At 45.4% G+C, this 14,447-nt stretch overlaps 1 protein-coding gene, 1 long non-coding RNA gene and 1 other non-coding gene across 3 annotated transcripts in view; 1 reads left to right on the forward strand and 2 right to left on the reverse strand.

The window, feature by feature from the left end:
- TNR (tenascin R) overlaps positions 1-14,447 on the reverse strand; it is a 494,238-nt gene that overhangs the window by 478,469 nt on the left and 1,322 nt on the right. The window lies entirely within an intron of this gene.
- LOC139176420 (uncharacterized) overlaps positions 7,082-14,447 on the forward strand; it is a 43,751-nt gene continuing 36,385 nt past the window's right edge. The window contains exon 1 of the long non-coding RNA XR_011560888.1: positions 7,082-7,240. This is a non-coding gene — a long non-coding RNA (uncharacterized lncRNA). The remainder of the gene's footprint in view (positions 7,241-14,447) is intronic.
- Positions 9,295-9,366, reverse strand: TRNAY-GUA (transfer RNA tyrosine (anticodon GUA)). Its single transcript has one exon. It is a non-coding gene; the product is annotated as a tRNA-Tyr (tRNA).

Raw genomic sequence — 14,447 nt, forward strand, 5'->3', positions numbered from 1 at the left:
ACAGAATGAGCCATTCAAAGTTTCTGGTCTCAGGGCTTTTCTTTCATTCTCTATCCCTCATTCTCACTAAGCAGTCTCGCCTTTAACCTCTGTATTACCAATCCGAGCGGTGTCATTTCTACAGGAGGAAGTGAAGAAAGCAGTGTGGGTGGCTGAGAAGTGGCCTCACGTTTTTTCAAATGAGAGCAAACCAGCGTCCCCCAGTATTCCGTCAGAGAGGAAAGATCTGGAGTTTCTGCAGGTCCTACCCACCCACCTCTGAGACCCCACCATCACTCTCTGGCTTGGAGAACTTGCAGTAGGAGATATGCTTAATATAATGGAATGTCTCAATAGCAAATAAAATTCAGTTAGGCTGTGCTTTTAATACCCTGATGAAAAAGGCAACAAGCTTGTATCCTGCTACATAGCTTAGGATTCCACACCTAAAAACCCAAGTGGTTGATAATTCTCCCCATGGGTATCCTAAAACGAAGGTCCAAATGCTAATCTTCTTCTTGTGTATTATCTCCCACCGTTCTTACCACTCCACCACCACGACTCAGTGATCCTGTGTTTCAGCTATACCACGTTTCTCAGTTACCTTCTGACGTGCCCTTTCTTTCTGACTCTGAGTCTTTGTATATACTGTTTTCTCTCTGAATAACAGAGTGACCAAGCAATGTGAGTCACCTTGCCCCTCACCCCACCCCCAAGCAGTTGGTTTCTAGACATTAACACTTCCTTATGTTGTGGGGTAGTTACCTACCTGTATGAATACATACAGATGGTCAACAGGTACATGAAAAGATGCTCAGCATCACCAATAATTAGGAAAATGCAAACTCAAAACCACAAGGAGATATCACCTCACATCTGTCTGAATGGCTATTATCAAAAAGTATGTGTGTGCTCAGTGGTGTTTGACTCTTTGGGACCCCATGGACCCCGCCGGGCTCCTCTGTCCATGCAATTTTCCAGACAAGAATACTGGATTGGGTTGCTATTTCCTTTTCCTGGGAATCTTCTCGACCCGGAGATCGAACCCATGTGTCTTTCATCTCCTGCATTGGTAGGCAGATTCTTTTACCACTGCACCTCCTGAGAAGCCCCACTATCAAAAAGAGAAGATAACAAGTGCTGAGGGGTGGTGGAGAAAAGGGAACTCTTGTGGACTGTTGGGAATGCAAAACTGGTGCAGCCACTTGGTGGCTTTGTGGCTTCTCCTCTACCACAAACAGATTGCTGCTAAGTTGCTTCACTCGTGTCCGACTCTGTGTGACCCCATAGACGGCAGCCCACCAGGCTCCTCCATCCACGGGATTTTCCAGGCAAGAGTACTGGAGTGGGGTGCCACTGCCTTCTCCACAAATAGATTGGGAGATCCTCAAAGCAGGGAGCCATGTCTCATTCAATCCCATATCCATTAACAGTATGCCTCCCAGTAGGTCTTTAGTAACAATTTGTTGAAATAGAGGATACTGGCTGAAGATTCATTCATTCATTCATTCATTCACCCAACCAGAATTTACTAAATACAGTATGCCAGTTTAGAAATCCAACTGTGAATAAAACAAAGTCCTTACTATTGGGGAGTTTATGTTCTATATATACATATACATATATATATATATATACACACACACATATATAATATTAGTTGATGATAAATGAGATAAATAAAAATAAAATGGGAGAGTGACAAGGAAAGCTATTTTATTTACTATTTAACCTCTCTCTATTTCCCCTATACCCCTAGTCCCTGACATCTACCTTCTACTCTGTTTCTATGATCTCAGCTTGATACCATGCAATATTTATTTTTTTCTGTCTGGCTTACTTCACTTAACATAATGCCCTCCATGTTCCATGTTGTCACAAAAGACAGGATTTCCCTTTTTTATAGCTGAATGATATTCTATTGTTTACACATGTATGCTACATCTTCTCTAGCCTTTCATCCACTGATGGACACTTAGGTTGTTTCAATACCTTGGTTATTGTGAATAATGTTGCTATGAACATGAGAATGCAGATATCTCTTCAAGATGGTAATTTCATTTCCTTTGGATACATATCCAGAAATGGGATTGCTGGATCATATGTGAGAGTTGGACCATAAAGAAAGCTGAGCACCGAAGAATTGATGCTTTTGAACTGTGGTATTGGAGAAGACTCTTGAGAGTCCCTGGCACTGCAAGGAGATCCAACCAGTCCATCCTAAAGGAAATCAGAAGGACTGATGCTGAAGCTGAAGCTCCAATACTTTGGCCACCTGATGCAAAGAACTGACCTGTTGGAAAAGACCGGGATGCTGAGAAAGCCTGAAGGCAGGAAGAGAAACGGATGACAGAGGATGAGATGGTTGGATGGCATCACCGACTTGATAGACATGAGATTGTTGGATCATATGGTAGTTCTAGTTTTAGTTTTTTGAGGAACGATAATAGCTGCACCAGTTTGCATTTCCCATCAACAGGGCACAGGGGTTCTCTTCTCCACACCCTCCCCAACACATGTTATCTTTTTGATAACAGCCATTCTGGCAGGTGTGAGGTGAAATCTCTCCATTGTTCTGATTTGCATTTCCTGATTATTGGTGATGATGAATATCTTTTCATGCCCCTGTTGGCCATTTGTATCTTCTTTGAAAAAATGTCTATTCAGGTCCTTTGCCCATTATTAATTATTTAGGTTTTGGAACATTTATTGTTATTGAGTTGTGTGAGTTCTTCATATATTTTGCATATTAACCTTTTATCATCTATGTGGTTTGCAAATACATTCTCCCATTCCGTAGGTTGCCTTTTCATTTCACGGATGGTCTCCTTTTCTGTGCAAAAGTTTTTCAGTTTGTTTCAGTCCCACTTGTTTATTTTTGCTTTTGTTGTCTTTACTTTTAGTGTCAAGGAGAGCCATTAAAGATAAGATTAATAGGGTGGGCTTCTCTGTGGAGTTTACATTTAAGGCTCCTGGTCTGCTGGACACAGACTCTATGTTCTTTAGCTGCTTGTGGAATGAGGTGGGAGCTGTCCCTGTATAGTGGCTGTGATGAGTGGCTCAGGTTCCCAAGATGGCTGACTGGGGGAGACAGGAAAGCCAAGACTATCTGGCCATAGGAAACTTGGCTGCTGCAGCATTCAGCACTGATCTACTGAGGGAGCTATTTTGAAAAATATGGTGGAAATGAAAGAGCTTGAGATCCTTATGCCAGAGGCCTTAAAGGAAACCCTGGGCTCTGCCCATCCCCCCACATATGCTGCAGCAGCCACAGGAGCTGATCCTGTCTTCTGGACTTCTGGGCAGAGGATCTTCTTAACCTTTGTGATTTCAACCATCAGCCCAATCCCAGCACAACAATAAGGGCTATAAAATGAATAAGCCCAAAGCTGCAAGATCTTGATCTCAGTTTTGTGACTTACTACCTATGCTGCCTTGGACAAGCCACAGAAACTCTATAGTAATTCCCCCGTCTATAAAATGGGAGCAATTAACGTGTCGTTTTGCCCACCTTCACACATAGTTTTGCAGATCAAACGTGATATATGTAATAGTACTATGAATATTATGAAACACAACAAAAATGCAAGAAATTATTATTGCCAACAATCAGGGAATCAACATTCATTGACTATTAAGTGCTAGAAACCCCATAGAATACTGCTGCTGCTGCTGCTGCTAAGTCGCTTCAGTCATGTCCTACTCTGTGCGACCCCATAGACATCAGCCCACCAGGCTTCCCCGTCCCTGGGATTCTCCAAGCAAGAACACTGGAGTGGGTTGCCATTTCCTTCTTCAATGCATGAAAGTGAAAAGTGAAAGGGAAGTCGCTCAGTCGTGTCCGTCTTTAGCGACCCAATGGACTGCAGCCTATCAGGCTCCTTTCCAGGCAAGAGTACTGGAGTGGGGTACCATTGCCTTCTCCCCATGGATACTACCTTTCTCAATTTTCACAAAATGTTAAAAGCTACCATGTTCCTCATCTTAGAGTCAGGGAAACAGAGATTCAGGAAGGTTAAGTGAGCTCACCAAGAGTGTAGAGCTGGGCAGAACCAGGATCAAAGCTCAAGTCCACTGTCTTCAGAACTGATACAATTTCTCCCTGACTCTGTGTCCTCCTGCCTATGGGTGGTTGGCTCAAGCTTGGGATGGATTCTCATCCCTGAATAACCTCATTCAGAGCTGGGGTTCGCATTTCCCCTGAGTTGCGCCTCTCAGCCCCAATGCAAGAACTAAATACACCTCTAACCAAGCCTGCATTGGGGTGCCCAGGTCTCCTGGTGTCCAGTCCCCCTACCCTGGGATAAACCTGTCTCTTGGCTTGGTGGGCCACTGTGTCAGGAACATCGAGGGTCGGTTCTAAGGCACTGCACAGCCCTCTTGCTCCTTTGGCTGATATTCTGCCACTGTCTCCATCTCTGACCTCACAGCAGGGTAGGCTTAAGCTACACTGAACTTCCCTTTGGCTCCAGCCAATACTACTGCATCCCTTGAAATCTTCTGGTGGTCCTGGCTGCCCCAGTGTTCAATTTATGTCCTCACAGCTGAACAAGAACCCTAAGTAGGAGCAAATTGAGCTTTACTGCATTTTCCTACCATATTCCTCCCAGCTGGACCAAGCATTTGAGAATCCATCACAGGAATTTTATTTTGCATGGTGGCAGATTCGAGTTAAAAGAAGTGGCCCACAAGTGAATGGGTAGTTTTAACTGTGGCCCAGATAATCCACAAAGTGGATAAACCACAAAGTGAATGAGGCTTTTGTGGGTACATGAGAATTGACACCACCTTGTGAGATCGGATGAAGGAAAATCCATTTAAGAAAACTCACTTGCATGGAGCTGGATTCTTTTCTCATCCTGAAAGAGTTAGATGTGGCTTTGTTGAAAATACAGAAGAACTCCCCAAAGGAGTGGTAGTGGAAGAAGTGACAGCACTAAGCCCCCGAGAGAAATGGTGACTGATCTGATCTTATTTTTAAACTCATCTTTGTGATTCAAACCAACCTTGTGAGAGCTATGATTCTCCAGTCTTTGCATCTCTCTAGCCACCAGGAACTTGCGTAGTTTCTGAGTGATGCTCAGCACAACATGGTAATTTAATACACAGAGTTCCTGGGTATGAATCTTGGCTCTGCCATTTATTATGTGTCTTCTGGCACTTTAAACAATCTCTTTGTGCCTTAATTTTTTCATCTGTAAAATGGGGACAATAATAGTACCTCCCTCAAAAGGTAGTTGTATAGATTTAGTAAGTTTCTGTGTGTGGAGTACTTAGATCAATTGCCTGGCAATCATGTTTATAAAGTAGATGTTAGTGATTATCATGCTACAAAAAAATAGACATGAAACTATTTTTGGCTCTATCTGGTGACTTAGGAAACTCAGGCTGTTAGAGCCTAACATGCTGGTAGCCGATTTCCAGTAACCACTCCATGGTTGCTACTTGGCAGGCTTGGTCAGGCCAGTGGCTGAGCTTAACTCCAGGGAGGAGACCTAGTGCTTCAAAAATGAAAGAGCTGTTTACCCTTTCTAGCAGGCTTTTGCCTTTGGCAAATAGTCCCCTTAGCAACATTTGACCTTAAGAACTTAGCAGGAAAAGGGCAAAACATTTCAAGGAACAGGAGCTGGGTCTCCTCCCAGGTGTCATGTCACAGCAGGGCAAGGGGATGTCAGGTGGGACCCCCTGGCCACTCTGTCAAATGTAGCTGCCTAAGGTCCCCAGGAACCTGCCTGGGAAGTGTGGAAGCTGTAGAAGGACGTGTGTGTGTGCAGAGAGAGAGAGAAAACTCTGAACTGGTCCAGTCTCCTCCACTCCAGCTGCAGTGAAGAGGTACTGGTGGAGCAGAGAGAGCTGGGAGGTGACCCCTATGGAGTTGGAGGGAAGACACTGCCAGGGAATCCCCCTGGCCCTCTCGGGTGATGTCATTCCTTTTTCCTCCTAGGTCTCCAAGGATGGCTGCCTGAGCTTTCCACTCTCACTAAATTAAGCTGATAAAATACAAATGAAAAAGGAACGGGGGAGGGGAAGAGGATAAGGCACACTCTTCCTTTGCATTTTAATATGAGCCTCAGACCATTTTCAATAAGAGATTGACAGAACGTGGTCAGCTCCCCACCCCCACTCATTACATACCAAGATCCAGATCAATAGCATCCTTTCCTCTCCTCTGGAATATTCCACTTGTCCCCTCCATGGATGGAGGATGGGCACAGGATGCCACACCCTTGACATGATTGGCTGACCTCTTGAATGTCGGGTCTGGAAGGGCATCCCTTCCAGACATACTCCCCTGGGACCTGTGCTCCAAGTGGGCAGCACTGAGTCCCTGATCTTTCCAGGGAGCCAGGTGTGGGGATACAGCCAGGACTCACCACAGGGGCAATCCCACGGGGATAACAGCCATCTTGTTTGGTTAGTCTGCCTTCCCTTGAGTAGCTGTCCCAGGTGCTGCCCAGAGGCTCTTGTAGGACTGAGGAGTGCTGGTAGTAAGATGAAAAGAAGGCAGGGTTCAAGTCCACTGCCTGTCCCCTGAATAGACTTGCTCCAGCAGCCAGTCTCAGGCCACAGGGGGCACCCCCAACCCATGGGGGAAATATATGGCAAAGTATCCATGTGACCTAACCTCCACCCTTAAAATGCCCTCCTTCCACCTTAGACATTGCCATCAAGAGAGAACTCCACTAACTGAAGACCCTGTAAGTGCTACAGGCCATTCGGAGTCTTCGTTACGAAAATGATATCTCACTGAACCCACAACAGCAATTTCCAGAGGTAGAAGCTATTTATTAATACTTCATTTCATAGGTGAGGCGACTGAGGCTCAGAAAAGTCAAGTGACTTTCCCAAGGCCACACAGCCAGTAAGTGGCAGAGCCAGAATTCAAACCCTTGCTGGGCAGGGTTTCGCCAGAGCATTTCTGCAGGCCCCAGCAGGGGCCAGAGGGGAGACCAGGAGGGCGTGGGGGCTGGTCAGCACGGGCTCTGCAGTCTCATTGCCGGATCCCATCTGGAGCCAGGAGGCGCAGAAACCTGGCGGCTTCCGAAGCAGATGAAAAGCCAACCTCCCTCAAATTGTTTTATTTAAAGCCAGATTCCTGACTGTTTGAAGCCGCTTGATTTTGGCAGTCCTTGTTTCTTTTCCTTTTAAACAGCCCTCGGAGATGAGGGGAACGTATCGCTGCCGGCGCCTCACTTGCAGATGCTCAGAAGACCTTCGGCCTCCCCCGTCCCTACCGGCTGCTCCCCGCTGCAGCTGAGCGGTGAGTGTAAGTGCGTGTGAGCACGTGGGCGCGTGCACGCGACTGGGTTGGAGAGAGGCAGGGAGCCCGGAACCCATTAGCACCCCAAGTATAGATACAGATGAAGTCTTCTGATTTTATACAGAATCTCACCAGCGTTAAACTTCATTTATATCTCTATAAATGCATACGGCTTTGAACACGAGACTTTACGGCTGGGTTTATAAGTTTTGTCTCCCTGCAGGCACAGCCTGGGTCACCGGGAGGAGATGCCCCAACCTTGTGCAGGGCTCTCATCTGGTCCTCGGGGTCTTGTCCTTTCTGCTGCCTGGCCTCCCTGGGTCCTGCCCTCTCCCTGTCTGCACTGAGCCCTCTCACCCCTGGCTCACAGCTGGCTGGACTGTGGGGAGGACGGGGGAGGACCTCGGGGCTGTCACCTGACTACCACTCCACATCTGTCCCTGGACCGGAGCCCCACTGCTGACCTTGGTATTAACAAGTTCACTGGAGATGGCAGGACAGGCTGGCAAAACCTGGTTTATGAACGTATCTGCTTTACAGAATCCATTTAGACAAACAGAACATCCACACAGATGTCGGTGCGCAGTGGCTACAGGGTTTACAATAATTCAGGAGGCAGGCAGCTGCTTCTCTCCTGATGTGCTTATGGAGATAAATTCAAGGTAATCTATATAAACCCAAGCCTTTGAAATTGCACACCGTCAAAAAATTCCCACAATTACTCTAGCCCAGCCAGGAGGTGGCTGTTATGTTCTTCTTATGGAAAACATAATTATAAAGGAAGAGAAAACATTTCATAAATAAAACTCAGAGTGGCAGAAGAACCCGGAGGGAGGGGAAGGCCAGAGAAAAGAAACCCAAAGGGGCTGCAAAACCCAGTGTCCCCTTTAAGGTTCAGATTAATTTCAGTCCAGGACAATTTCCAGGGAATTAATTGGCAAGAGGCATCTTTCAGATATTTTTAAATATCAGCCTTCCAGGCTCTTGGTGCTAAAGGAGAAGAAAAAATAGCCAACACATGCTCCTAAAATCAAGGTGATGTAAAACAAGGGCCTGCCCAGCCCATTAGCCCTTGAGGAGAATATAAAATCCAGGTCAGCCCAGATAATTGTTAGCTTGTGAAAATGCCAAGTCCCCTCGTCTGTCCCCAGTCCCCAGGCCGCAGGAAATGGCTAGTGGCACATTGGTTCACGCTTCATGCAGATGCTGTCCTGGGCACGGTGTACTTGTGTCCCCATTTGATTCTCATAAAAACCCTTTAAAGACGTGGTGATCTTTATAGGCTTTTGGGGAGCAGTGAAGAAGCCCTGATAAGGAACCTCAGATTCAGACAGGTAAGTCATGGCCCCAGGGCACAAGGTCAGGATGTGGTAGAGAGGGAATCTGAAGCCAAGCTTCCTGTAATTAAGCCCCAGTCCTCGCTTCTTGCTGCACACGGCCCCAGGATGGGAAAGGGAACCGCAGAGAGGAGTGAAAGAACTTGGGCTCTGTTTCAGACAGATAGAGATCAAAAACAGCCCTGCCACCTACAGGCTGTGCTGCCCTGGGCAAGTTATTTAGCCTCTCTGAATTCAGGAGCTTTGGTTCTGTCCTCTGTGGTCTTCATAAGAAAAAGCAACCATTTCAGTTCAAGTTGCACCATGACCAGAGTTTTCCCTTTTTGTTGGACTGGAGAAGGTTTTCCTTGCAAAGCCTTGCTTCTGGGTTGTCATAAGGATTAAACACCTAGCTTAGCACCTTCTACCTAGCTACTTCCAGTAAATGAGAGCTCCTTCTACTATAGTGAAAATCAAGTGCAATACTCTGTTGCCCAGCCTGGTATAATGCCTGATGCATCAAGAACATAGCATAAATAATATCCATCATCATCATCATCATCATAACAAGGGAAACAAGTTAGGAACTCCTGTACTTAAGTTGAGCAGAATGTTAATCGCTCAGTTGTGTCTGACTCTTTGCCACCCCATGGACTATAGCTTGCCAGGCTCCTCTGTCTATGGGATTCTTCAGACAAGAATACTGGAGTGGGTTGCCATTCCCTTCTCCAGGGGATCGTCCCCAGCCAGGGATTGAACCTGGGTCTTCTGCATTACAAGCAGATTCTTTACCATCTGAGCTACCAGGGAAGCCCAGGTTGAGCAGAACCAACAGCAAAATGAGAACATTTTTCTTAGGCCCTCCTGTGGGCCAGGCCCTGTGCTGGACTCTCCCAGCCTTCGTAGGATTGGTTATCTAGGCAGAGATTTTCACATATAAGATTAATAATAATGCAAGATATAAAATTCCTCCAAAGATATGTAAAAGAATCACAGTAGAGCCATCATTAATCGCCAAATGGGTGATACAAGCAAGAAAAGAAGGCAGTTAAGGCACAGGCTTCAAACCTGGGTTTGAATTTCTGTTGTATCACTGAAGTGAAGTGAAGTCACTCAGTCATGTCCGATTCTCTGTGACCCCATGGACTGTAGCCTACTACACTCCTCCGTCCATGGGATTTTCCAGGCAAGAGTACTGGAGTGGGGTGCCATTGCCTTCTCCAGAGAATCTTCCTGACCCAGGGATCGAACCCAGGTCTCCCGCACTGTAGGCAGACGCTTTACTGTCTGAGCCACCAGGGAAGTCCCTGTTGTATCACTACTTAGCTGTAAAAAGTTGAACAAATCACATAAGTCATAATGCGTCTGTTTTGTCACCTGTAAAATGGACATACTAATATATGTCACGTGTTTTAGACCCTAAATGACATAAAGCATTTATTAACAGTGACAAAAGCAAATGTTTGTTAAGGGCATTCTATGTACTGTGCACTTGGCTAAAGCCCATAGCAAGCGCTGTCAATGTAAGCTGGTATTATCACTAGACAACAGAAAGATCCAAGCTACCAGGGCCCAGGCATGTGAATTTCTTGGGTGGATTCAGATTAAAGACTAAATTCCAGCCCACAGATATTGCTAAGCTGTTGTCAAATATTGGTTGTCATGAATCGACACTGTCCTAGGATCAATGTTCCAGGCTTTTTCCTCTTGTATGATGAGAATTCATCCAGATTAAATAAATTCCTCCCGGGTCCTGCTAATAACTTTTTATTGAATTGTCTACAGCCAGAGAATAAGATGTTTTTATAGCAGCCAAGTGGAGGTGAGCTTGGCAATGCCTGCTCTAAGGACAGAGGTCCCAGGGTTGTAAAACTGTAATGAGTCTGTTGGCTTATTTGCCCCTGGCCCCAGGACTCCATTTCTCATTATGTAATCTCACCTTAAAATGCATAAGCCAGGAGGGACCCAGAGATGTGCCCACCAAGGGTGAGGGCTGACCTCTCTGTCTCCTGGTAACTCTCCGAGCTAAGCAGGAATAGAAGAGTTTAAGATATCAGTTCACTGGAACTGTGTCTATTGTACACTTACCAATGAGGGTCAGACTACAGGAAGCAGACCTAGCTCATTGGGTTGGTGGGGAATGCATCACCCCCACTTCTTCTCTTTGATTTGCCTCCAGGAAGCCACCTGCCTGGTTTTCATAGGGAAAGGGAAGAATTTCAACCCACTGAGACCTATGACCAGAGAGTCTCCCTTTTCCATTTGGTTGGAAGTAGAAGGAACTTGCCAAAATTAAAGAAGTCGAGACAAAGCAACCCAAGTGTGTCCATCAGCAGATGAATAAACAAAATGTGAGCCATGCATACAAAGGAATATTACTCAACCTTGAAAGGGAATGAAATCCTGACACACGCTACAATACGGAAGAACCTTAAAGACATGACGCCAAATGAAATAAACCAGACACCAAAGGACAAATATGGTGTGATTTCACACACAGGAGGTGCCAAGGTTATTCAAGTTCATGGAGATGGGAAGTAAAATGGTGGTTGCCAGGGGCTGGGGCGGTGGGGGAATGGAGAGTTGTTTAAAACTACAGAGACTCAGTTTGGGAAAATGGAAACATTCTGAACATGGATGGTGGTGATGGTTCCATTGACCATGTGAATGTACTTAATGTCACTGAACTATACACTTCAAAATGGCTAAAGTGGTACATTTTATGTAATGTATGCTTTATCACAAGAAAACAAAAGAGTAAAAGGAAAGAGGCAAAACTGCTTAAATTCCCTTTGCCAACTGACCTTTTGGTTACTTGCTATGTTCAAAAATATGTCAATATAGTCCTAGTCCAAAATCATATTCCTAGGTAAAGATGTGGTGATTCTTATACACAGTTGGAAACAGCACTTAAACACCTGAATTCCATTTTTCTCCTCTCAGTGGCCCTGCTTTTAAGATGAGACTCCAGTTAGGTGGGGAATCTCATCCGATCTTTATTAATATCGCTGTAATTGAGATGAGGCAAAGGTGTGTCTCTGCACTTTCCCCATCATTTACTGGGATTGGCGTTGTGGAGATCATTCAAATTTTTTGTTTCCACACAAACCTAGACCTTGGGGAATCCTCATCGTGACTGTCTTCTAACTTGTCATGTCGCAAGGGCTTAGCAATCTACGTTCCATTCCGTGGGATCTCAGCTGGGGGTGCTGATTGAGGAAGAAGCCTTCTCAAAATTGAGCTGACTGGTGCCTTCTCTGATATAGGCCCACCGAAAACAGGCAGAGCCTGGGAAGAAGGTGCTTAGTGAAGTCTCTGAGTGGAGGAAGGCAAAGGACATGTTTTCCCACCAAGCATGTAAACAGCTCTGTGACTCACTTGGCCCCGTTTTGAGATCTCCTAAAGACGTATCCACGTATTCTACTTGGGCTTGATTGTTGCCTGCTACACACACCCCTTGATTTTCCAACACCATGACTATAAACTTGGACAAGGAGGACACTCCTCCCCCACCTTTGTGTTACCCACCCAGTAACAGTAGCATCAAACCTCCAAAATGTTCTCGAGAAGTCTAGTGTCTATATGAAACACTAAGCAATACATTTTCTCTGCAAAATGTAGCAATCAAAGCTATGGTGATAAACTTCAGAAAGTGAAGAAAGTGATGGGGTTGAAGGAGGGAAATATTGATTGGAAAGAAGAACAAGGGAACTTTTGTGTACCCTGTTTGGGGGAGTGATTAAACAGGTGTACACAGGTGTCATCAAGACTCACTAATCTTGACACTTAAGACAAGGATAGTTTTATTATATGTGAATTATTCCTAAAAAAAATTTTTTTTAAGTAATAGTGGAGGTCTCTGGGTAAAAAAGGGTAACCCATGACTGGGATCACTGACTCAATGGACGTGAGTCTGAGTGAACTCCGGGAGTTGGTGATGAACAGGGAGGCCTGGTGTGCTGCGATTCATGGGGTCGCAAAGAGTCGGACACGACTGAGCAACTGAACTGAACTGACTGATGACTGTAGCAACCTTTTCCTTCTCTCCACCTTTTCCTATATCTCTCATCCCCCCAGATCTCAGAGACAGCCCAGTTGAGTCTCTACCGCTCAGTGAATGAGGCCTGGGTATGAAAATAGGCTGACTTTCCTTCCAAAATGCTGGCCTGATGTGAGAGCTAGAGCTGCTGCAGGAGTGGAGGTCTTATTAAGGAGTGGATTTGTGTCCAGTTCCCTACTCCTCTCCACAGGTTTCTGTAGGTGCTCAGAGCCCAGACTTCTCCTGCTTCTTAGTCATCCTCCCACATTTTGAGCCACAGAGAAATCAGTGGAGGTGTTCCCAGAGGAGGCTCATAGGAGAGAAAAGTCATCAAACACTTTGGTGGTGTCATTACCAAGACACTCACGTTAATCTTGGAAGGGTGCCTTCAGCTGGGATTTCTGGGGCAAGGTGAGCATGGCAATCGGGTGCAAGATATCATTTCAGCCTTGAGTCCACCAGTCTGGGGTTCCCTCTTCACAATAAGTCCAGAGAACTCCTCACCTTTCTGGCCATGGGTCATGACCATCTTTTTGGCTGAGAACTAAAGACCAGCAACACCTTGAGACTCCTAGTCGATTCTCATTCTTTGCCAGGGAGGAGCCATCACGCCACACTGAATTCACTAAAAGGCTCTGGTTGAAAAATATGTCCACTGGGAAGCAATTCATCCCTGCTCTCTGCCACATGTGAGCATTTCTGCATTTCACAGGAGATGAGATATTAGGAGACCCAAAGTTCTCTTTCTGCTTTTGCTACCCTCTGGCTTAGCACTTTAAACTCCTATGTCTCCCCATTTATTAAATGGGTCCAGTAACGGCACCAAGTACTTCTTTCAGAGAGAATTTGAGGTCATTAGTAAAATAATGATCACTAAGTACAGTGATTTCAGTAACAAATGGTGGCTTTGGATAGGGTCCACTGCAAGGGCATGAATTTTTTTGAACCTTCAGGGACTTGTCATGCAGAAATCCATCTACTCTCTTGTTCAAGCTGGGAGAGTTTGAGAATGGAGGGAGTTGGGAGAGTTGAAATATGAATGAGTCAGTGTTGGTTTCTGATACTCTGCTTTGTCTATTTCAATCTTTTTTTCCCTATCCTTACAGGCTCTGACTACTCTTTCCTCATTGCATTCTACTTCCAGACATTCTAAGGAGATGCTGAGGTTTCTGGATCTAATGATAAGAATAGTTAAAAAAAATAATGATACCATTTCACTCAGGGCTATGTCTTTCACCCAGGAGCCTCTCAAAGCAGAAGCAGAGAGTATTTTGTTCAGCTTGGAGGAGGGACTCAGCATACTGAATTAAAAGCAAGACAGAGAGTCATCACCCTAGAGTTTATCGGCAACTGGAAGGAGTAAAACCTCTCCCCACCTCTGACTCTCTTCTGCTTCAGCATACTTGAAAAAAATGACCAGAACTTTATACAGATAGGGGTTAATTCAAGGCAAGATTTGCTCTTACAAGAAACCACATATGTTTAAAAATACTCCCTTGGGCTGCTCTCCATGGAGATTCAGATGATTGAAAGAAGTCCCTGGTGCCACTTGTTGAATGGCCCCACCCAAGCAGGTGTGGGTAAGACTGAAGGGCAGGGACCAGCAGATAGTGTCTCCAAGGCAAAGCCAAAGCAGCTTCGGGAAATTAACTGAACATATTTCAGAGGGGCAGAAAGCAGAGGAGGCAGAGCAGTACCTTGCAAAAAAAGTCTTAGCAATGAAGTCTAAAGTAATGATGATTCCATTTGTGGAATGTTTCAGTGCTGGGAGACATACATTACTTCAAGCCTTCCTGAGTTAGGACCTGCAGCAGATTCGCTTCTGCTTCCCCAGACATATGGAGACAAACCT

The sequence above is a fragment of the Bos indicus genome, chromosome 16, assembly GCF_029378745.1.
Source record: "Bos indicus isolate NIAB-ARS_2022 breed Sahiwal x Tharparkar chromosome 16, NIAB-ARS_B.indTharparkar_mat_pri_1.0, whole genome shotgun sequence".
Classification (NCBI taxonomy): Eukaryota; Metazoa; Chordata; class Mammalia; order Artiodactyla; family Bovidae; genus Bos; species Bos indicus.